This window comes from Macrobrachium nipponense, chromosome 14, assembly GCF_015104395.2.
Source record: "Macrobrachium nipponense isolate FS-2020 chromosome 14, ASM1510439v2, whole genome shotgun sequence".
Classification (NCBI taxonomy): Eukaryota; Metazoa; Arthropoda; class Malacostraca; order Decapoda; family Palaemonidae; genus Macrobrachium; species Macrobrachium nipponense.
Window position 1 is genome coordinate 95,134,425 of NC_087207.1, and position 25,000 is coordinate 95,159,424.

The following is a 25,000-nucleotide window of genomic DNA, read 5'->3' on the forward strand; positions in this document are numbered from 1 at the left end:
ATATATATATATATATATATATATATATATATATATATATATATATATATATTACATTAACGTAGTTTTTGTTTTTATTTATCAAGTTAAATCAGCCTTGTTTCTTTTTAAGTTTCTTTTGCTTAAGCAGCCAAATGCTTGTTAGTTAATGTAAGAGTTTTTGTGTTATTGAGCGCCTCCTCCTCCCTTGTTTATTTCTGTGAACTATCGTTCTAACGATTGTTTTGTGATTTGTTTTTGAGCTACGGTGGATGGTTCGTAGCTGTATTGTGAACGTTGATAGTCTGACCGCGGAAGTTCGGGCTTTGGAAACGCTCCTTGTCAGACCATCCCCTTGAGCAGCTTTTTTGGATTATTGGAGGACTACCTTTTGGCAGTGTATTTTGGAAACGGCGCTGTTGGAACTTTCCTCACGACCGTTCGTAGGTGCCTTAGTCACCTGCGACTCTGGTGCTGTAGATCACGGCTCTTGGTTCACTTGCGACCAAGTGTCCGCTTTACGGGTTCCGCAGAACGGTATGATATTTGCGACTTCAAGTATTACCCCTTATTCCCGTCGGAGGAGCCCACGGGAAATTGGTACCGTCGCTGGATCCCGGAACTAATTACGGATTCACCTGCCACTTCTGGCTTCGTCCTTCTGCTTTTCTTCGGGGATGTGTGTGAGCGCTGGCTCGTGAGGAGATACGTAGGGAGGCAATCGCCAGGTAAGACAGTATAGCTGTTATTTCCTTCGAGGAAGCCTTATACCCCTTTTGTCCTGGCGATCGTGTCCATCCCTTTAGTAGCAGTTTGAGTGTTCGCTATGGTCTCCTAGTTCGACCCGTCTTCAGTTGTTCATCCCCGACGTAAGGATTAGAACTGTCAGTGTACGTGCAGTACATATGTTATATATATATACATATATTTTGTCATAGTTTTTTACTTGTTTATATTATAAGTTATTGTTGTCATTATTGTTTATTACTTATTGGTGGATAGTATTCCATATCTTTAGTTTTATATGGCTAGGTAGGTAAATTTAAGGTTTTTCTTGTTTTGATATCTTCCACTTTCCTTCAGCCTTTTGTTATTTAGGATAGTTTTGGCCGGCATATATTTGGATCCTCACTGATTTATGAAACATTTGTTCTCCTCTGAATTTCTAGTAGGGTTTAGATGTTTAGCTGTAGGGTGTCTTGTGGCTCGTTGAGGACCTGGATTTAGTCCTCTTGCTTAAAGCTGTTTTGATGTAGTATTTTACTTAAACCCCGCCAAGGCTGATTTAAGTTGTATATTTCCATTTTGTAATAAATCCTGTTAAGTTTTTCTGGAGTGTTTTTGTGGTCGCTTTCCTTGAACATGGGTTGCATATACTGTCTACGATCCTAGCAAAATAAAGTACCTAAGAACCTGTACTAGAACCCCAGAGGTTTGTAACAATATATATATATATATATATATATATATATATATATATATATATATATATATATATATATATATATATATATATATATATATATTATATACCTGTGATTGGTTGATTACTGCAGGGGGGAGAGAGGCTTCCTCTTTAAAAGACCTCAGAGAGAGAGAGAGAGAATCTGTTGCCCACTGGTCTCTAAACATATAGAATGGATTGGGCGCGAGGACTATAAACTGCTCTTTCGAGGTTTCGGGAAATTCGGGGTCAACAGATTATGGCACGTCCCTTTCTTCTCCCTCCAAACTGCGGAATTCATCTCCTACTTTTCACTTTAACTGATGGCTATAATCTCCCTCATTTCACGAGGCCCATCAGTCAACAGCTCCGAAGACTCCAATCTACTAAAGTTCGTTGTTACATATGTTTGGATTTTTTCGTAACCTTCTCGCTCGTGAGTGGTGGGGCTTCTTAAAGTACTCTTTTGGGTGAGACCCAGTATTTCACTCCCTTATCTTTCCCAAGTCTTCTGCTGGGTCGCCTTCCTCCTCCGCCACCAAATTCATTGTTTCTCTCCACCCAACCAAAAGAAAAAAATCCTTGAAACAACAATTATTTTTTCCTGATAAACAAAGTTCTCCTTCTCTTCCCTTGAAAATATCTGCGGAAACCGACTCTAATTTATTGTGATTCTTAACATTTTACTTTTAGTATTTTCCTTTTTGACGATATTTTCAACTACGCTTCAATATTTATATTTTTCCTCTTATTTTTCGCAATGTTTACCGAAATATGAAAGGAAAATGGAACACGCCTCCATTTTCCAAAAGTGCTTGTCGAGCAAACAATACAGGAACAGGTTTGAGAACTCTGGAAATATAAATTCCTGTATTTGTCTGTTTTTGCAGAGCAAACTCCACTCCGTAGGTTTCATCTGCCAGAATTTATGACATATACAATCACACGTTGTACATATATATATATATGTATGTATATAATATATATATATATATATATATATATCTATATATATATATATATATATATATATATATTTTATGTATATATCTTTATCTTATATAATATATATATATATATATATTATATATATATATATATATATATCTAATATATATATATGTGTGTGTGTGTGTGTGTGTGTGTATAACTGAATCACGAAAGTTAGGAACGTGATAAATCCATAAATAAAGATAAATGCCACGAAGGCAAAATAAACGAAGGAGGTCTGCAAGATCTTTCGACTTTAAAAGTCCTTTACTGAGCAGATACTGACATAAATACGAGAAAAGACAATACAAGAAAGTTCGTATAACTGACAGAAAGGGATTAATACTAGAATCCGACACACCTGGAAGATAAGAAACCTTCCCAACAAGCATAAACACTGGGTGCAATTAAAGGTTTAAGACAATCATCTCAGATACAATTTCCAGACAATTAAAGGATTATAGGTGACAGCTATTCGGAATTTGGTAAACAAAACCATATTCAACAATACATGACAGACATACATTACAACAAAATTTAATAACTCTAAGGCAACTGATTTTTATTTAAGTCAGTAATTATATCTTTGAGGTCATTCTTTAAACACACACACACATATATATATATTATATATATATATGTATATATATATATATATATATATATATGATATATCATATATTATGATAATATATTATATATTATATTAATATTTTAATATATAATATATACTATTATGAGGAACGATTTAGGCAGACGTAAGAACTGGGACAAATTATTAATATTATTAAACAAGCAAGAAATTGTATGACCAGGGACTGGCATTCCAGTGATTAACATAATTGCACTAATGAAGCCACGGCCTTTTTTCCGGAGCATATCAAATGCCAATTCAAGTGCAAAGTTGTAAAGAAGATATATTTGTGAAACTGAAATGACCAACTCATCAAAAGGATGACTGCCCCTCCACGGGGGACAAGAAAGACTTCAAGGAGTAAATTTAGCAGAGAAACATGAGTCTCTGCCCTTCAGAGCTTCTAATAGTCCAATTGTCGTATAAACTGAGCAATTGAGTATGGAATAAGTAACTTATATTGAAGATCACTTTCTTAACTGGTCAACTTCGATGGTTCATTAAAAGCAGAAACTGCTGTTGGCTCTCCCATCCAAGATAACGTGAACAGAGTGTCGTTTTTTATATAATAAATATAAAAGAAGCCATTCTACTTGTATATAAGGCCATTTTCGCTTAATATGCAATACCTCCTTCCTACACTCTCCTGTTAAGAATGTGAGCCCATAAGGTTTGCTCCGTCGGCAAAATATGATCATTATCTCTGGATCTTAAACTGTAATGCTACTACATTCAAGAGCGTATATACCATATTCATGATTTACAATACTTTTCATATATGCTTCTTCTCACCGGCCTTTTTATTATTACTGATTCTCCTTCTCTCTTTACTTATTCTGTCCTTTCTGAGAGGGACATTCATGTTGGTGAAATCACATTAGGCTACTTTATGAATTTGTTTATTTCGATACCTTTAAAATAATTAATCTATTACTCATTAGCTGGCACTACAGTATATGAAATGAACAATGTATTTTCAGTATCGTAAAGCTACAAAAAGCCATTTTTGACAAAATTAGGTTTAAAACAAGTTACTTACATTTATCCAACAAACAAAATTACCAAATAGTACAAAAAAATGTTTTGGTGCAAAACACACTGAAAATCCCTCCCAAAGAAATAATTTATTTTCTAAAACCTGAAGATCTGAATGTTTCATATCCGAGTCCTATAAAATTTCAATGCAATATTAAATAACTAAGATAAACGTTTTCAACATTGAATAAGTTCAACTTTCTATGATTCTATGATGCTTACAAGGGTAGTCAGAACTTTCACACTTTGTGAATACGCTAATATTGTGTTTACACAGGAAAATCCAGTTTAACAATAGGTTTTACTAAACCATAAATAAAAAATGTTTTGTTTTTTCTTCCCAAAATTTCGTATCCATTTAAGGCCCAGGTATCTGAAATTTAAGAAGGTTTCAGATGCATTCAAAATGAAAATACATAACTGAAAAGATACTTTAAATTTATACACAAGTCAAATCTCATCGCACATACACATAATCACGTCTTCAAGAAGCAAAAAAATTATTAGCGTGTGACAAAAAATAAACTCATTCGAAATAAGTGTTTTTGTACTAATTAATGAGGTGGAAACGGTTTTGAGCCGATTAAACATTAAGTCATGTACAACGAAATCACCGAAGGTCTGTACCTATAGACAATTTTCAGTCTTCGTTTTGTATTGGTGAATAACTTTGGATCACACTACGTCCTTCTCTGTGAAAGGATGGAAGGATTAGAAAATAACAGAACTAACATCCTCCCGACGATCACCAACAAATGTTTACGTGGTATGCATTTACAATCACCTAGCACAAAATGATGAAGGGGCATAAAATTTTTTGGTCATATATTTGCTTAGGTAAGGTAGATGGTTACAAAAGTATGTTACATATTAATGGTGCTCTGGGTATCCCATAATATTAACTAGTAGGTGACATTTTCTGCAAATAAAATTGTACGCTTACATGCTACAAAAACCTTCATAAAGCAAAAATAACCAGATTTCCTAGGAATCATGCAAATAACAAACACATTTCCTTCACCCTTTCAATCCAAGAATATTTTAAAACAATGGTCTTAAACAGTCTTAAGAACAGTTTTGACAACCGGCACAGAGGCCATCCATTTTGACAATAAGAAATAAGGAGACACAAGTTACAAATGTATAGCCTCACTTGAACGAGTACACTCACATCTATAGCAGTGTTAACAGAATGAATCCCTGATACAAATAACGGTCTGTGAGCAACATCATGCAAGAAGTTACAGAAGAGAATGATTCCTGTGGCACGTTTACTTTTTTTTTTCATCTTGCCCTTACATCGGTGTGATATGATGTGAGCGCAGAGATATTTGCAACTTGAATCCCTGGCGACATCAGGCAGATGTTTTTTCTGGTGCTTAGAGATTAACGTCCGGGAAGAACCTTCTCCATTCCCAGTCCTTTCATTGTCTTCTATTTTCATGAGGTCCATGGCAGGAACAGATGAAGTTTTCGTATTGGAATCTGAGCCTACTCTTCTCCCGAGAGAAATTTTGGCGAACTTGCGTTGCTTCTGTTAGCAGCCAGGCAGCGATGGCCACCTCGCATGGAAGCAACAATTACAGGAACTGCTTCCTTTATCAATGAGCCTTTGATCTGTTCTTTAGAGATTGCAGCTGTTCTTCCTGACTTGGAGGACTGATCAATGCTACCGAAAACGTGTGCCATCACCTCTTAAGACAGCCTGGGAATTACAAATCGCTGAAGTCAATATTTTTTCAAAGCAAGCAATTTGTACTTTATATATATATATATATATATATATATATTATATATATATATATATATATATATTATATATATATATATATATATATATATACGTATATACATACGTTAACCCACAAATGTTTAATATATGATTCGCACTACTGCAGGAATATCCCGAAGGGGAATTATAACTGATAAATGATTTGGTACCTAGGAAGCAACCCGACCTCCCGACAGTATCCAAGAAGTTTTTGAGTCACTTGGGTACCATATCATTTATCACTTATACTAATTCCCCTTCAGTGATATTCCCAAAGTAACGCGAACTGGATATTAAAACGACATTTGTAGCTTGATGTTGGTACACAAAATGTCACGGTGATGTGTTAGAAATACATATATGCATATATATACATATAATTTTTAGTATATATTTATATATATACATATATGTATATATATATATATATATATATAATATATATATATATATATATATATATATATACATATATGTTAATATAATAATAACACACACATTATATATACTCCACAAGAAAACTGAAGATACAGTTTTCATTAGCTTCGTTCATCCAATTTCCCATTTGTTTTTACTGAAAACGACACAATGTCGCTAAATTTACTCTAGAATATGAAAATATACTGCAAATTATATCATATATGTTAAAACTGCAAAACAAAAACCGTTCAGATACTTAAAAACATGATATATGTCGAAGTAATTGGAATTTCTCAGATGGATTCGTTCATAGAGATCTGGTAGATAGAATGTGAATTTCTGATTTTAGTACTATGTATCACGACGACAATATTTACTCGTTTTGCTTCATGAACGGGGATATATTGCATCATCGTAAGTGGTGAATGCAATTATTTTAGTTTCTACAAACTTATGTTTGTATTCCAAAAACGATTAAAGTTAGCTGACGTCAATGGCACTCAATGTTGCGACGGCTAAGGTAGGTTGAGCAAATCTAGTTGCATCCTCAAGAGCGTTTTCTATGATGTGAGTAAGAGCCCTAGAACTTCGACCGGGAAAGCGCAAGTCACTTGATACTGGCTAACGTAACGGATTTCACACTTTGATTACTTTGACGTTGACATGGATCGAATGCTAGTTGCTGTTTACAAAGCTACTGTCTTTAAACATAAATCTTAATCAAGGTTAAAGTAGCATGTCAGCTCAAAGATTTTCTGGCTATATGCTCCCATTACAAAGCAGTCGTAGTAGCCTACAGCCCTGCACGACTGCATTTTCTTTGCCGCGAGGCGGAAAGATCTCCCACGATATAAAACTTTAATTGCCTGTGCAATACATATCGAGTTATTTGTGGTAATAAATATTTTTGCTTAACACGGCTTTTTTCGTGAATTTGTGGATGAAACCCGATTTTCAAAAGTAAAGACTATATCAAGAGAGCAAGAATGACAGCACCCTGTGTCTAAAATTTTCCGTCTTTTTACAATCTTTGAATGCTACGGCAACTGTCGAATGTAATCAAGATTAGGGTATGAATTCCTTAGAGAATTAACTTGAATATTATGATCCTTCAAATTTTATCTAACATAGTGCAGCACGATCTTGTCAGTCATATCATATCGTGCAAACATAGGTCTATCGATAGAGATACTTAATTCATTATATTTTCTTCTGCCTTTCCCCTGTCACAAAGTCCGTCACCATACTATAATTCTCTCTCTCTCTCTCTCAAAACTCTCTCTCTCTCTCTCTCTCTCTCTCTCTCTCTCTCAAAGAAAAGATAATGAAATTAAGTAGTTATAAATAGGCCTAAGCTCTCACATGAGCAAGAATTTTGCTCCTCTCCACTTTTAAGCATATTTGAAAAAATATTATCACTCAATCTCTCAAAGTAAATATAATGAATTAAGTATCTCTATAGACAGGCCTATGGTTGCGTGCGAGTTCTCTCTCTCTTCCTCTCTTCCAAGTTTCTCTCTCTCTCTCTCTCTCTCTCTCTCTCTCTCTCTCTCTCTCTCTCTCTCCCCACTTTTGAAACATTTGAAAAAATATTATCACTTAATCTCTCTAAGTAAATATAATGAATTAAGTATCTCTATCGATAGGCCTATGCTGGCGCGCTCTCTCTCTATCGTCATAATATTTCATTCTTCACTGTATTGTTCCTCACGATTTCCACAAGTACTGCCCAAATTTTAAAACCCTTTCTCTCACTGTTTAAGATCCGTCTTAAATTACGTATGAATTTTACGTCAGTTTAGTGTCAAACATTACTTATAAATAATGTTTCACAGTAGGTTTTAAAAAAGGATGATCGATATTCTACCCCGAACTTGCATTACCAAACCAACATAACGAATAATATAGCGCCTGTTTCTGTTTCTACATTCAATTATAAATGATTATAGGACCTCACAGAATCTTTATGGTGTAAAGTTGATGGAAATCTAGAAAGCAACAAACGCTATGATTTTAAAGCTCCGCCCCCTTTCAAGAGTTGCCAGGTGTGGCATTATTGAACAATATATGTCCGAAGATTTAAAAAAATCTGTATCTTAAACTTTCCTTGCCGAGAGGTACACCACAAAGAAAAATACCAAACAAACAAACTCGCGTGAGTAGCCAGGGAGGACTGACGAATCAGGGAAATTTGGAAAGTTTCTTGCATCTAAAATCATACAAGACTAGTTTAAACTGGGATATCTGATTTGTATTTGCTTAATGAGAAAACTCAATGTTGATTCGCCCCTAATGATGATATAATAATATATATATAATTAATCCCTAAATGTTGTTAACTATAACAGTCCCACCCTAATTAGAATTAAACTTATTCGCGTGAGCAGCCAGCGTGAACTTTTACCTATTGTAACGATGTCATAAGTTCTGTCCGTTTAGAATTTTGCAAAAATACTAATAATAACTGATTATGCTCATAATCCGTAATACTTCTGAAATTCTAATGAATGATCAGATGTGTTCATAACTATCTAAACGTGTTCACTAAAAAAACATGATTTACACAGGCACAAGGAAATAGGAAAACATACATAAATCACACAAAAATGCCATAAAATAATGCAAAGTATCAAAATACATAAAAATACATACGTAAACATACATAGTTGAAATGTTATCTGGTGTACTCACCAATAGTCCTTGTCTTCTCATTTTGCTAATATCTTCTCCTCAATAATCGAAAACCTTGCCGTTCTCCTCGTATGACTAGGAGGAGGAGGAGGAGGAGGAGGAGGAGGAGGAGGAGGAGGAGGAGGAGGAGGAGGAGGAGGAGGGAGAGGCGAGGAGGGAGGAGGAGGAAAGAGGTGAGTAGGAGAGGAATTCCTGACTTTTCCTGCTGCTGCCTCCCTCTGGAACCTCGGGGGAGGTATCACAGTAACTGTTGTGGTGGACGAGTGTTAGTAGTTCCTCTTCCAGGTAATCACGGAAGCATGGGGTCTTGACGCAGAGGAATAATATTTTGCCCGAGGAACAATGAATGACACGTGGTGTTCTTTCGAATGCCCCTCTTAGAGCAAACAGGGCAACTCTTCCTTCCTCCGCTTCCTAAAGTCTTCTTGACTTCCGTTATGGAGTCTTGCTGCAAGTACCGAAGGCATAGCAACAGCAGCAGCAGCAGCATCGTCAGAAGTGGTAGTAGCAGGAGAAGAGACGTCAGTTGATGTAGTAGGACATAGCAGCATAAGCAGGTGCAGGGGCAGGATCGTCTGGTGCACTTGCAACACCTCGTGCAGAAAACGCAGGCCACTCATCTGGACTGAATTCCATCAAACTGGTATTTGCCAGGGATTCGGTTTATTTTGGCCTGTGGTAAATCTGAGACACAAAATGTTTGCATTTTGCACAGCAATTTGCAGCAAATACATCAGCTTTCATTGACCACTCCCCTCCTTCACCGGCATGAAGCTGTAGTACTTGATCATCTGGTCGAAGTGGTCAGCTGCCATCATTTACTGTCTGTATTCCCCAATGGTACCAGGTCGTTGTACTGCCTTCGTTACCGCATGAGTAACTCCACCCCACTTCGCCCTTTTTTTTCAGCATGCTCTTCCTTATCCGTGCCCTTCTTTCAAGTTAGTTATTAGCTAACTCTCCGCTTCCATCCAGCACGAAAAAGCATTGCCGTTCTTACGAAGTTAATACGGCAGCGGCGTCCCATCAAATAACGTGAAAAATAGCTGGAGGACACCAAAGGCACTCGTTGGCACTGGCACTTTCAGCCGAGAAACATCTGTATGCTCATGCAATACAGGGGCTTAAGATCCGTTGACCATCATTCATCTTCTTTTAGCACCAACAGAAGGGGAAGGAGCATTGAAATAGAGAAAAGAGATTGGACAGACAGGCGACGATCCCGTGCACGCAAGGAGCCATTGTTATGCGATAACTGTCAGAGATGGTATCGGTATCAACTGCGAAGACCAACGGCAAAAAAAGCCACTTCTGGTCATCAAATGTGTCAATTACAGGAATAAGTTAACAAAAGAACAGGGAATCACATTTCACAAATAAGAGAGCTGTTTTCATTCATGAGAATCTTTATGACTGTTGAAATAACCTCAAGTAAACGTGGGTCAGATCGCAGTCAACTTCACTCCTGTTTTTATATCTAATAAATACGCAACGAATGCTGTAATAAGCTTTTTATTAAAGCAAGGGTGTTGTTTATCAGCCTCGTAAAATATTATTCCAAATAACGAATTGTATACAATAAAAGTGGTTCCGCGTGCTGAAACTACCAGAAAAGTCACTGGCTTGTAGGGTTTACCATCATTCCATCAACCATGGTTATGCCTGACTATGTTTCCTACTACTTGCACTACAACAATGTGCAGAGGCTAGTATCATGAGGCATAGACCCAGGCCTGCTGCAGTTTTAAGTGTTATTGAAATGCTATGGCAGTGCTAGGGTAAAATACTGAATGACCGGCCTCTACCTTAGCGTGACCTCCTTCCCGAAAAAAGTACTTTAACAAAACCTGTTACCCAGGATAGGCATTATCAAGAGCAGCGTCCGTCGAAGCAATACCTCAAGACCTCTAATTTCCTCTCGAAGTAAGTGTTTTCTCTCAAGTCACAAATTAATGGCGCAATTTCCGATTTCCGTGACGGTGGTCGTGCTACGGTAGAGGTGGCCGTCAGGTGGCCATTCGGTATTTTACCCTATTTAGTACATGTTATCAATAAGTTCTCAAACCTGGTATGGAGAGGACTCTGCTGAATTTGAACGATAATTAGTTCTGCTTCTAGAGTAAAACAGGACTGAATTTATGGTGGAAAGAAATGCACATAACGTCGATAAACTAGTGCAGCAGACAAAATTAAAATTTCTATTTCTACATGTAGTACACATTGTCATTGGTAAATGCTGCAAAGATAATTTGCCATTCATTAAAGACTGCTGAGAAAATAACCATAATGGAGTTGCCATATCTACAAAACTTTATGGCTTAACCGTAGAAGAAATGTACACCAAAATTTAATATTTTTAATTCTGCATACAGTACATATTGTGTATAGTAAATGGTGTATAAATCATTTGACAGTCTTGGCAGAGATCAGAGAAAACACGTTTAAAGAGTACTGGGCTTCTCTTAAGATTGTATGGGTTTGTGCTATAGTTTACACTAGAATTATTGCATAAGAAATATTGCATAACAATGGCGCCAGGCAGTGCGCTATAAGGTGTACAATCTCACCTCTCTATATTTTATGGGAATCTATGAGAAGCGTTGCGTGGAGGGAGGCAGGCTTTCCATTCTCTACCACGCTGCGATCAACACTTTAAATTTCGGCCGTACAGTCGTCACTGGTATCATCACTATCTGAGTCACTTTCACTCTCCATAGACAGAAATAGCCCATCTATCTTTCTATGCGGTAAAATTATGCTTTGCACTTCAGTAAGGTACGATGAACAACACCTGTGATGAAGCATAAAGCCCTTAGTATATGTTTGTTTCTCCAGTGCTCACTATCTTTTGCCGGGCTCTTACCCTTATAAAACAGCACTCTAACACATCTTGCCACTTTCAAAACACTAATGTAACGCCATTGCTACAAAATATGAAAAAGTCGGCAAAACAGTGGGAAATAACGGCGTTATAGGCGTTTACATGTACCACAGATAGTCAACAACAATCACACATCAGTTCCCGCGGTCACACTGGCGTCGAAGAAATTTCCAGCTCATGCGTACCTCATAATTATGTCTCGGGTTTTCCACTTCACCCCATGCCATGAGAAGCAGTATCTCGTGACGTCATAGTCACACCTCTGTTATAATACGCTTTCCTCCCTGATTTTTTTTTAATTAATTTCTTAAAAATAAAATATTTATATCTTCTTGTGTTTCGTATGCCCAGACTTGCACACGCTTAAAATACAGTTCGCTGTGTTTTTATTCCTTATCGATCTTTTCAAATCACTGACATTGCTTGGAAGTTGTAATGGAACATTGTAAACGAGAATGTAATTAAGTTTATATCTGACGCCGAATACATTCATGAACGTCAGCTTCTAAGATTAGACCTAAAGCAACTAAAATTTACAACTCCCAAAGATGTTTCCAGATTCTCTCTCTCTCTCTCTTCTCTCTCTCTCTCTCTCTCTCTCTCTGTGTGTGTGTGTGTGTGTGTGTCATATCAATATATGTTTTACCACTGAATGACAGACTTCTCATTTACTTTAAAATTTTGTAGGAGTTTAATGTTAAAAGTCACGGCGAGAATTCATCAATTATCAAATTCTTTTAGGTAAAGAACTCTCCATGTGATAACGTGGGTTGCATTTACGAAACAACGTGTAGAGAACTAAGAAATATATCGGTCAAAGTGATAGTGATAAAACGTTGGCTGTCAGAATGGGTGAACATTAGTTGTGCGTTCTTGTGGGAAATGTGTACAGCGCCCTCTTTCTACACATGAACAATTCTGATCTCTCTACTGACTGGAACTATTCTAGAGAAGTATGCTTTGTATGTTGTAAAAATTTGATGGATGCCCTCGACACTTCAAGCCCTGGTTTTAATGCTGGTTCTCATCAGTTCCTGCTCTTCCTAACGCTGGTTACCGGTAAGGTCCGGAGAACTCTAGGCCTAGGATCAAGCTAGTCTGATGCCAGCACGGAACTTTGTATGAGGTCTCGTGTGGACCTCCTTTTGAATTACTGTCGATAAACCTGTGCTACAGAAATATGAAAACTAAGTCTCAACATAAATATTAGGCAGCTTGTAGGAACAACCAGAGGAGACGGGCCGCAGGAATGTAACTTGACATTTTATTAAGAGCTTCTCTCATCTGATTTCGTTGGCAGTGGATGTTACGCACTCGAGTCACTACACAGACTTACAACGATTTCTAATTGTGTCTTTTTCTTCGTGAATTGTCCTTTGTCGGTGATAAAAGTCATCATGCCGTAACCGAAGAAGAAAGAATATAAGAATGAGTCAGCCACAACTCCCAAGACTCCTTTCGAACCCGAAGGTTGCATACTTCTTGTCGTCTTTCTTTTACACTGGTTTCAATAACGATCTTCCTTACATTGCCTGTTATATCAAAGTAGGTAGAAATTACGTCTTGGGAATAAAGTCCGTTAGGCCTATGCTGTTCACAGGTCGGGGAGGGTAACTTGAGAGAACATTAGATAACTTGCAATTAAAAGAGCCGGACTGTATTTCATGAAAATAAAGTGCATACCGATGTATAAAATGTCGCAAAAAGATTTGTTTAAAAAGAAGAGTGATATATTACCAATGTATTTATTCAACGTGACAGTTACGACAGGTTAGCTTAATCAAGTAAGCATCTAAAATGCATAGCCTCATATCAATTTCATTGATAATGTTAAAAAAAAGTACCTAATTCCTAAAGGCTTTGAAATACGTATATGTTTTTAATGCATTCAGCGATTTATTGACAACAAACCTAGAAAACTACGTAACCATCGTTCGAGCATCGGTCTATTATTTTGATGACAATGATAAACATTATGAGTGAGCAAGTCTGTTGTAAGGAAAAATCAGCATAGGCTTACATGTAAAAATGCATTTCCCTCCTCTAGTAATAAACGCAGCAAAAGTGTAACATAATTTTTAAAAATGTATTTGTAAATCCATGTAAAGGAAATTCAGAATCTATCTTTGACTGTGAGTCGATTTAACCTCAAACAGCGTAAAGATAATGAAGCTAGCAAGTAATGAGGAAAGGCTAAGCCTAACTGAAACTCCAAAATGTACTTTTCGATGAGCACTGACTTATAAAGGGTAGGATATGTTATTTCATATTGCGAAGTTTCCTCAGTTGAGTAAGTTAAAGAAAGAAAGGGAAAAAAAAAAAAAAAAAGTCGAGGCCTAGTCCTATAACACGATGCTTATGAGAGGGATCATCATCAACTCTCTCTCTCGCTCTTTGCATTCTTTCGTTACTCTGCTCTCTCTCTTTGCATTCGTTTGTTACTCTCTCCCTTCCTTTCTCTCACCTCCAACACCTGTAGTATTTTTTCCCTCGTCGTCTGTGAGTGGAGAACATCCCACTGTTACTATGGCCGCCCGCCACACTCAGACGCCAAACTACAAACTCAAATCTGAATCCCTTGCAATACCTGTTGTGGTTCGATGAATGATTTCCTATTCAGGGACTCCTCCGCCTTAATTTCTTCGCTGCACTGACTTAAAACTGGCAATACACAAAGGGAGAGGCCACAAACCGCTCAGTCCGACTGAACGACTCTCGACGACTGATGCAACTGGTGTCGCTGCAGTGGACAGTGGGTCAGCAGTCCAACTGAAAGCGTACATCAGGTGATCATCGTACAGATATCCTCAAAATTCACGTATGTGAATAAAAGACCATTGAATTTTTGTTTGAGGTTGTGTATCTCTTGTGAAAAATATCTGACATATATTGTTGTATTTATTTAGCCAATATTGCATAATACTGAATGATTAATAGGTATGATTTTATATAGCCTATGAAATCGTTCTTCAAAGCCATTCACATCTGGAGATATACATGCAAGAAAAACCGGGCGTTAGTCTACACGTGTATAGGCCAATACCGACGATTTTATAAGTTTTGTAAAAGGATCTCGTCGAGCTTTTGTTGGTAATTATGTGCATTAATAAAACGGTGCTGCGGTCACCTTCCATACTGTAGTACGAGTCTGAGAAGGGTCTACTTCCTATATACGTATACTAATCTACGCCTGCACGACCATTCACAGCCCTTCGCAGTGAAAGTGATGATACCAAGACCTACGGAAACCTTTTCGTAACGCCACCTACTAGTAGCAACCTAGATAGAAAAGGCTACCCACTAGTAGCAACCTAGATAGAAAAAGCTACCTACTAGTAGCAACCTAGATAGAAAAGGCTACCTACTAGTAGCAACCTAGATATGAAAAGGCTACCCTACTAGTAGCAACCTAGATAAAGCAAGAGTGAAATTAAGAGACCAATGTGCTAAGTGAGATTACCGCAACCGAGACAAGAATATATCAACCAAGGTCTATAGACCTTGATGTCAACCTTACTAGACTACGAACCTACAACCATCGCCCCCCCCCCCCCCCCCCCCGACGCCAAGACGCATACTTACTTCATTTAGAACTTAATTACCAAGTAACCCCCAAAATAAAAGACTTGGAATCGAGTTAAGAATTGACTCGGTAGCAATATGAGAGTCGGACACTTATCCGCACCACAGACTCTTTACCGGTTACTAAAGGGTTATTGAATGACAGAAAATGGGAACGAGCGCGCTAACCGGTACTAAGAGGTTAACTAAGCAAACATACCGGAATATTATTTGTCGCTGCCATTCCGTTAACACTGACAATGAAATTAATATACACACACCCAGAAGAATATGATGTCTGCGTTAAATGTGATAAGTCTAGCGTTTTTTTTTTTTTCTACTATTGCTTGATAAAGTTTTTTCTGCACGCTGATTTGCCTCTCACTTATAATGAGAGGGAATAACGAGTTCCCTTTGTAATTTCGTTGAAATGAGGAAACATTAATCAACTAATTAATTAAGTAAATAATTAATTGATTAATTAGCCCCCTCGGAAAACTCGTGCCTCTAGAAACGACGCGAATAACTTCCAAAATAGTCTTTTCAGAGTAATGAAACAGAAAGGTTAAATGAGATACAATAAAATATATTGACATTAAAGATTTAGCATAATTGTTGAATTCAATTATAAAATGTAAATAATCTAATTGCTTCATTTTATATTTTCTAGGATGAATATAGGAAAGGAATTAAGTTTTTTACACAGTATGGAAAATTTACTTAGATTTTTAATGTAACAGTAAAAAAAATGTATAAATAAAATAAAAGATAATTAGCCAGAAGAAATGTTCTCCAGAGTAGGACATATAATTTCATAATCCACATTCCAAGTTATCTATTCCGACTAAACCGTTTATAATCACCTATGGTCGTAGAAACACTGACACATTCTTCGGAATCTCCGCGTTCTCAATACTACAAAGCTCCGTAAGGGGGTAGTGCCGTCTGTGCACATCATGCGGTGCACTGTAGGCATTACTTAAGGTTCTCGCAGTGCACAGTGGGCCAGAATGGGACTTGAAGGGACAAAATACTTTCAGTGCAAAAACTAGCTTTATTTTGGATTACCATTATTCAAACCATTATAAAAGGAAAAAAAAATATCAAATCAGTACAAATCGGTGATTTTGAGCACATATATTCTGTAATTTGGTAAATTCTGTAATTCTTATTTTCTTGGGAAATAAGTGAAATTATCAGAAACTAAAGCAATAATATCTTAATTGTAAATACATTTTTTTTTTGTAATACATTTTGTATTACACAGGAGCACAATATTCTGCGGTGGAGGAACATAGCGATATTATTATTATTAAGAAGACGAACCCTCTTCATATAGAAGAAGCCTACTGGGACCATTGACTTGAAATTCTAGCTTCCAAGGAATATATGGTGTTCATAAGAAAGAGGTAAGAGGAGGCAAAGGGGAATGCAGAGAGAAGAGATCACACTTATGAAAAAAGAAAATTATAATAATGAATCAACAAACAGATAAAAATTCGACTCTTCGACTTAAACATCTTACCAAAGCTCTGCCTTGGTGAAAAAATAAGAAGAAAAAAGTTGCATTCCGACTTCCTGCAATCCACGGTCCACGGGTTTCATTCAGATTTAGAATTTTAACCAGAAAGACTTTGTTTGCATTCACGAAGAGAGGAGGAGGAGACCTTCTTCACTCTCTTACTCTGGAAGGAGGAGGAGGAGGCAGAGGAGGAGGAGGAGGAGGAGGAGGAAGAAGAAAAGTTGTTGACTAAACTGATTCCCCTAATTTTTATGCTTTCGTTTCTCTAACAAAGGGATCTCTCCTATACTTCAGGAATTCAAATTTACTTCCGAATGAAAACGGAGATACTTTTATGCATTTGGGAAACGACTTGATCCGTTCCAAGAAAAAGTTCATTTTGCATATATTTTCCCTCTACGTAGAATGGATGGTTTGAATTTCCCTTCATCCAGTAGAATTTCCTTTCCGTTATGAGTTGCTGTTATTTATTTCACATGAAATTTTATGACCCTTGCAAGAGAAATGCCCTTCTTATTTTTATGAGATGTCACAAATGAAGTCAGTTCATCGTTGGACGAGTGGTTTTCGCACTCGGCTACCATGGTCCGAAGTTCGAATCTCGGCTCGGCCAACGTGGAATCAGTGGAATTTATTTCTGGTGATAGAAATTCATTTCTCGATATAATGTGGTTCGGATCCCACAATAAGCTGCTGTAGGTCCCGTTGCTAGGTGACCAACTGGTTCCTAACCACGTAAAATGATCAAATCCTTCGGGCCAGCCCTAGGAGAGTTGCTAATCAGCTCAGTGGTCTGGTAAATCTAAGATCTACTTAACATTTCACAAATGAAGTCATTTTTCCTTTCCAGCTTGTTTTTTTTTTCACTTATATAAAAGAGGGAGAACAAATTGCATATGGCATAATCTCAATGATAATGACAAAATTAACGATTTTCTGGTGACAAAGTCTTCGAAGGCAGTATAGTCACTAAGTCCATTAATAATAATATTGCATAGTCATAAATCCCTGTAATCGTCCCAATAACGGTAAAATAAATCGCCTTTTACCAGTAACGCTATTTTACCACAATTCGTAGGAATTGATTTATAGGAAATACTTTTGAAAGGAAAGCTTACTGTTCCTGGAAAGTGTAAACAACTTTTAGGATAAGTGGCATTCCGGCCCTGAATATGATCATTCATTCAAGGACTATAGTAGGTGATGGTCCCAGTTCATAGCAATTGATTTCGGGCTGATAGGTTTCATTGCTTGGTGTTGAAAGCAGCATTGTCTTTTAAATGATCATAGTTTGATATTAAAAAAAGAATATTTGATATACAGATTCTTTCATTCCTGTCGTATCTCGCTCAGCAGAGACGATCGTGTAACCATTTTGAGGGATATGTTTGTTTGTTTGTTTGTTTGTATGGTGCTTTTACGTTGCATGGAACCAGTGGTTATTCAGCAACGGAACCAACGGCTTTACGTGGCTTCCGAACCACGTCGAGAGTGAACTTCTATCACCAGAAATACACATCTCTCGCACCTCAATGGAATGGCCGAGAATCGAACCCGCGACCACCGAGGTGGGACGCTAATACGATAGCAACCACGCCGCTGAGGACGGTATGTTATTCATTCGTTTGAGGGATATGTGTACCGAATGAATAACATACCGTTCATTGTATAATACGATAACATCGAAATACAGTTTGGCCGTAGCCAAGATTGTGTGATAATGCTGACGATGAAATACAGTAGACCATTATATCAGGTGCGAAGCTGCTGACTCATGCAGGAAATTAACATATCGAAGCTTATTCGTGTTATATGATGCGAGGATTTGCATTTATCGCTGGAAATCAGGATATGAAGGTGAAGGCGTACGAGAGAGAGAGAGAGAGAGAGAGAGAGATATTTTGGTAGCCGTATTTCGACTAAATAGGGATAGTTGATTTTTTATATTGTCCCTCAAGGTAACCAATATCATTAATGGGACATCCTTTGTCACAAGAGGCATCATAAATATCCCGTAAGTTTGAGAAATATTCATAAGAATAAGAGGAGGTTTAGTATGATCATTACAAACTTGCACCACGCTCACCTCTCTCTCTCTCTCTCTCTCTCTCTCTCTCTCTCTCTCTCTCTCTCCATCCCCTGCCGGAGGTATACTGTATTTACTTGTTTTCATAATCACTAAATGAGCAAATATGTTATTTTTTACATAATTATTAACTTGTTAATTTATTTTTTTCATTTTCAATAAGTGATCTCATCTTTCTGTACTTCACTTTTCCTCCTCTTCCTTCTTCCTAATGAAGACCATAATATTCTTTGGAAGCTCACATTTCAAATCAGCGGTCCCTGTGGTGGACTTGTTCCATATGAATAGGGATCATCTTCTGAATAATAATGGAAAAGATCTCGAATTTCTTGTAGTTCGTGTGAAATTCAGGTTGGGATACTTACGTAAACATTCTCTCTCTCTCTCTCTCTCTCTCTCTCTCTCTCTCTCTCTCTCTCTCTCTTGTAGTAGCCATCTTGCTTGGTGAGACGTTCTCGCGTGAAGTCAGATTAATCAACAGATATCACAAGTTTAACATACGTCTAGAATTTGAGAAATATCTAGAAGTGTTCGTGAACTATCGGTGATAAGATTAGTGTGAAAATAGTAGGATAAAGCGTCTTCTAAGTTAGTTTATCAAGTGAAATACTGTAAATCAGAACAAGATGGCAGTAAGTTCCAACTGCGGGAAGAAATGGCGAAACGAAAATTTAGCTTGCTTGGCGGCCATTCGCAATACGATGAGGTAGCAGGAAGGGAACTGGCATTTCTCATCTATGAGATCAGCAACAGTCCTAACCAAAAAGATACAAAAGCATTCATAGATATATTAGAAGGATATAATCCTTCAAACTGGAACAAATCTAATGAATACCAAAAAGAATACCAAAAGCATGCAAACTGTGTAAGGTTTGGTATAGCATAGTCAATCCACAAATCCTAATCAGAAAATGTGCTGCATGCAACATTCCGACCCATCCACAGTGTGCTGAGGTAATGCAAGATATGAGAAAAGATACAAGAATATTTTGTTCAACATGTCTATCATGGATAGACAATGTTATTAAATCAAGATTGAATGTACAAATAGTTGAGGATGAAGAAGAAGAGGAAGAGGAAGAAGAAGAAGAAGAAGAGGAAAACGGAAGAGAAGTAAACAAAAATGAAATGAGAGAAAAAAATAAGGAAAACAAAGAACAAGATAAAAGTATGGATGCAGAGATACTCATTGATACTACATATGAGGCAATAAAGCAGCATACCTACGAAGAAATAAATTACGATATGACAACACAAAAGCAAATCCCGAAGAGGCTCTACCCAGATCTACACAATGACGGGAAAGAGGAAAAAATAGACAAAAAAGACAAAATCTGCAACCTTTTGAAAAGAGGGAATTGCAGATTTGGAGAAAGATGTTACTACAAACATCCTAAGGTATGTCACAACTATGAAATATATGGTAAATGTGCATACCTAGATGGCTATGGGGATGATTGCAGAGATCTGCATCCAAAAATATGCAAAAACCTAAAAGAAGGATGTAAGTTCGACAAAAAATGTAAATATATGCACCCTATAGCCATGAATCATAATCAAATAAATAACCAACCAAGTAATAAAATCCAAAATAAGAAAGAAACAAATAAAGAGAGAAATAAAGAATATCAGGCAAAAGAAAAAAGCAAGCCACCAACGAGATATGCAGAGGTGTCAGCAAAAAATTTCAAAGCATCAGCTCCAAAAATTCTACTCAAGAGATAATAACTGTATTTATTATGCAAGAGGATATTGTAGAAAGAAAACGGAGAAAATTGCAGATTCAGACACAAATGAATAATTATGATGAAGGAAGATCAAATATTATGGAAAAGTTGGATTTTTTAATGTCAGAATTTCTGGAAATGAAAAAAAGAACAACATACCAGAACAGGAAAGAGACATGGGAAAATCCTTATCACTACCAATATTAAATGAAGGAGAAAACACGCAAACCATCATAGTGATGAATGCTCAGGGTTTAGTTACGAGTAACTCAAAAAGAAAAATAGAGTACTTAGAAGAACTAACCCAAATTGAAAAGAAAATAGATATAATGAATATAAGTGAAACCTGGTATTCCCAAGAGACTGGGAATGATGATCAAATAAAAGGGTTCCAAACTTATAGATCAGATAGAAAAAATAGGAATCAAGGGGGAACCGCAATATATGGGAAAGACAAAAAACAAGGAAAAATATATGAGAAAATATAGTAACTCAGAATGTGAAACTAATAGCGGTAGAATTTGCATCTGAAAAATTAATGAACATAGTAATATATAGACCTCCTAATACTAAAGAGTTTGACTTAATAATAGAAAAATTGGATGATATATGTAGAAATCACAAGGACTGGACTATTCTCCTATCTGGAGACTTCAACTTTCCTTTCATAGAATGGAAAGAACGAATAGGAGATTGTGGTTGTACTTATACATATAAAAAAGAGAGTAATAGTAGTGCAGAAGATAAGAGGCAATTCGAAAAGCTATTAGATATGCTACTAGAATACAACATTCAACAAATAAATCACCTGCCAACAAGAAAGGAAAATACTTTAGAGCTAGTATTTGTGAAAGAGATGAATTATGTTAAAGAAATAATAGTTTATAATGCGAGTATTTCAGACCATAATGTCATAGAATTAACAGTTCATTCCAAAGCAAGTGAAAAACAGAGATAAGCAAGAAATGAAAAAGTGGGAAGGATATGGAAAAATGCAAACATCTACAGTAAAAATATAAAATGGTCAGCAAATAAATAAATGAAGAATTAAACAAAGATTGGGATAACATTTTCGTAAGTGATGACATAAGGGTAAATACGGAGATATTATATAAAATAATAGAGAAAAAAAAATAGTGGATAAATATATACCGAAGAAGAAAAAGTAAACATATTCATGCATACCAAGAGACAGAAGGATCTTGTTCCAGAAAATCAGAAAGTGGAAAAAAGGTCTTGCAAAAGAAAAAGAAAAAAATGCATGGAAAGGTTATTAAAGAACTAAAAAGTAAGATAGAAAATGCAGAACAAAAGATTATACAATCAAAAGAAAATGAAAAACGGGACTTGGAAGAAAAAACCCCAAACTATTATACTCATACGCGAAAAAGATGAATAAAAGAAGAATAGAAATAGGCCCTCTGAGAATTGAAGGGAGATTAACGAATGAAAAAAAGGAAATTTGCAACATACTGGCAGAACGATATAAGAGAGAATTCACCCCTAGAATAGATAATGAAGATAATGATATAGAAGTAAGGGACGAAAATAGTGAATATTTAGCTGACATAGAAATTAATGAAGCTGATATTGTGCAGGCAATTAATGAAATTAAAAATGGAGCTGCTGCAGGGCCTGATGGAGTCCCTGCTATTTTGTTAAAGAAAGTAGTTCATTCTATTACAAAGCCACTTGCAATATTGTTAAGACAAAGTGTAGATACAGGCAAGATTTATGATGAGCACAAATTAGCATATATCACCCCTACTTTCAAAAGTGGATCAAGACTAGAGGCAAGTAATTATAGGCCTGTGAGTCTAACATCACATATTATGAAAGTGTATGAAAGGGTAATGAAGAAAAATATTATGAAACATTTAATAAAAAAAAAAAAAAATAGTTTGTTTTAATATAGGACAACACGGTTTCGTACCCGGAAAAAGTACACAAACCCAACTGTTAGTCCACCGTGAGAACATATTCAAAAATATGAAAAGCGGAAATGAAACAGATGTGGTTTATCTAGACTTTGCAAAAGCTTTTGACAAAGTAGACCATAATATATTAGCGAAGAAAATTAGAAAACACAATATCATAGATAAAGTAGGAAGATGGTTAAAAGAATTTTTACACAACAGAAAACAGATAGTTATTGCAAACGATGAGAAATCGGATGAAACCAAGGTAATATCCGGTGTGCCACAAGGTACGGTGTTAGCTGCAATACTGTTTGTTATTATGATTGAAGAACATAGACAGTAATGTTAAGGATTCGGTAGTGAGTAGTTTCGCTGATGACACAAGAATAAGTAGAGAAATTACTTGTGATGAAGATAGGAACGCTCTACAAAGAGACCTTAACAAAGTATATGATTGGGCAGAGGTAAATAGGATGGTATTTAACTCTGATAAATTTGAATCAATAAATTATGGAGACAGAGAAGGAAAGATATATGCATATAGGGGACCTAATAATGAGACAATCACAAATAAGGTGTGATGATGAATAGGAACATGTTATGCAATGATCAAATAGCAATTCTTTTGGCAAAATGTAAAGCAAAAATGGGAATGTTGTTACGGCACTTCAAAACAAGAAAAGCTGAACACATGATTATGCTTTATAAAACATATGTTTGTAGTCACTTGAATATTGCAATATGATATGGTACCCACCCACACTATCAAAAGGATATTGCACATAGAGAGTGTACAAAGGTCCTTTACAGCTAGAATAGAAGAAGTTAAGGACCTTGACTACTGGGAAAGACTACAATCCTTAAAATTATATAGTCTAGAAAGGAGAAGAGAATGCTACATGATAATTCAGGCATGGAAACAGATAGAAGGAATAACAGAAAATATCATGGAACTAAAAATATCAGAGAGAGCAAGCAGAGGTAGATTAATAGTGCCCAAAACTATACCAGGAAAAATAAGGAAAGCACACAGGACATTAATCCACTACGCACCAGCATCGATAATGCAGGTGGCTATTCAATGCATTGCCAGCTCATATGAGGAATATATCAGGAGTGAGCGTAGATGTGTTTAAGAATAAGCTCGACAAATATCTAAACTGCATCCCAGACCATCCAAGATTGGAAGATGCAAAATATACCGGAAGATGTACTAGCAACTCTCTGGTAGACATTAGAGGTGCCTCACACTGAGGGACCTGGGGCAACCCAAACGAACTGTAAGGTCTGTAAGGTAAGGTCTCTCCTCGGATATATCTCCCTCCAGCCCCAGTACCCTTTCTGCTGAGAGGATTGAGAGGAAAAGAGCAAACGGAGAGACCTTTTCCTACATCCTTCTCAGAGACGGAAATCCCTCAGGAATCCTCTTTTTCCTTGGCAAGGAGAGAGAGTCGGGCTTAGTTTCTTTTCTTCTAAGCAAGAGACAGTGAAGGCTTTAACCAGTGTTGTGGTAAATAGTATACGTATTGTTATTTCTTATAAAATCTTCCTTTCTCTTTTAGCTGAAACTGAAATATTCCATATTCTTATCATACCAAGTCCCTTGAAAATAACAAGTAATATGGTTTGTTGCCTGTGTTCGACGATATTATATTCTTCTTCTTTTTCTTGTGTGAACTTTTGCTTACCTACCCTAAGTCGAGTTTGGAACATCGAATTAGAATAAACGAATTATATGCTCAGAAAATTTTTTTTTACATCTAGAGATACATTTCTTCATGACATCCTAATCCGATTCTCTGTGAACCACTAGTTTTATTATGGACGATCTTTGTGAACACATTCTGTGAGCTGTTACTGAACAGTTGTTGTCAGTTAGACAATTTGCATAAAACGACGTAGAACTTGATCGAAATAAACCAGATCGATATTTTCCTAAGGAAATCGCTGACAACAGCTTCAAAGCCTTCGCGGTGTGAGGGAAAAAAAAATAATAATGACAACAACGAAAACTATCGAAACGAACTGAAACCTCAGATAGAACAGATGCATCACTAATGGCGCATGATAACAATCACAGTACAAGATGCTATTTCCTATGACCTAGAGGCGGCCTTGACAGAGGGTGACCTCATTCAAAGGGACATTCTGCTTGTAAGTTCGGGTCACAGACAGACCGAGTTGCCAGACTTGGACTTCTTGGTTGACAAAAGCCTCATCTAAGTTTCGTTTCAAGTCGATCAAACTAATTTTGGGGGGCATAGTAACCCAGGGCCAATTAGTCAAAGTTGCAGAGAGCTATCGCTATCGGTTTCCTTCGGCAAATTGGCCAATTAAGGA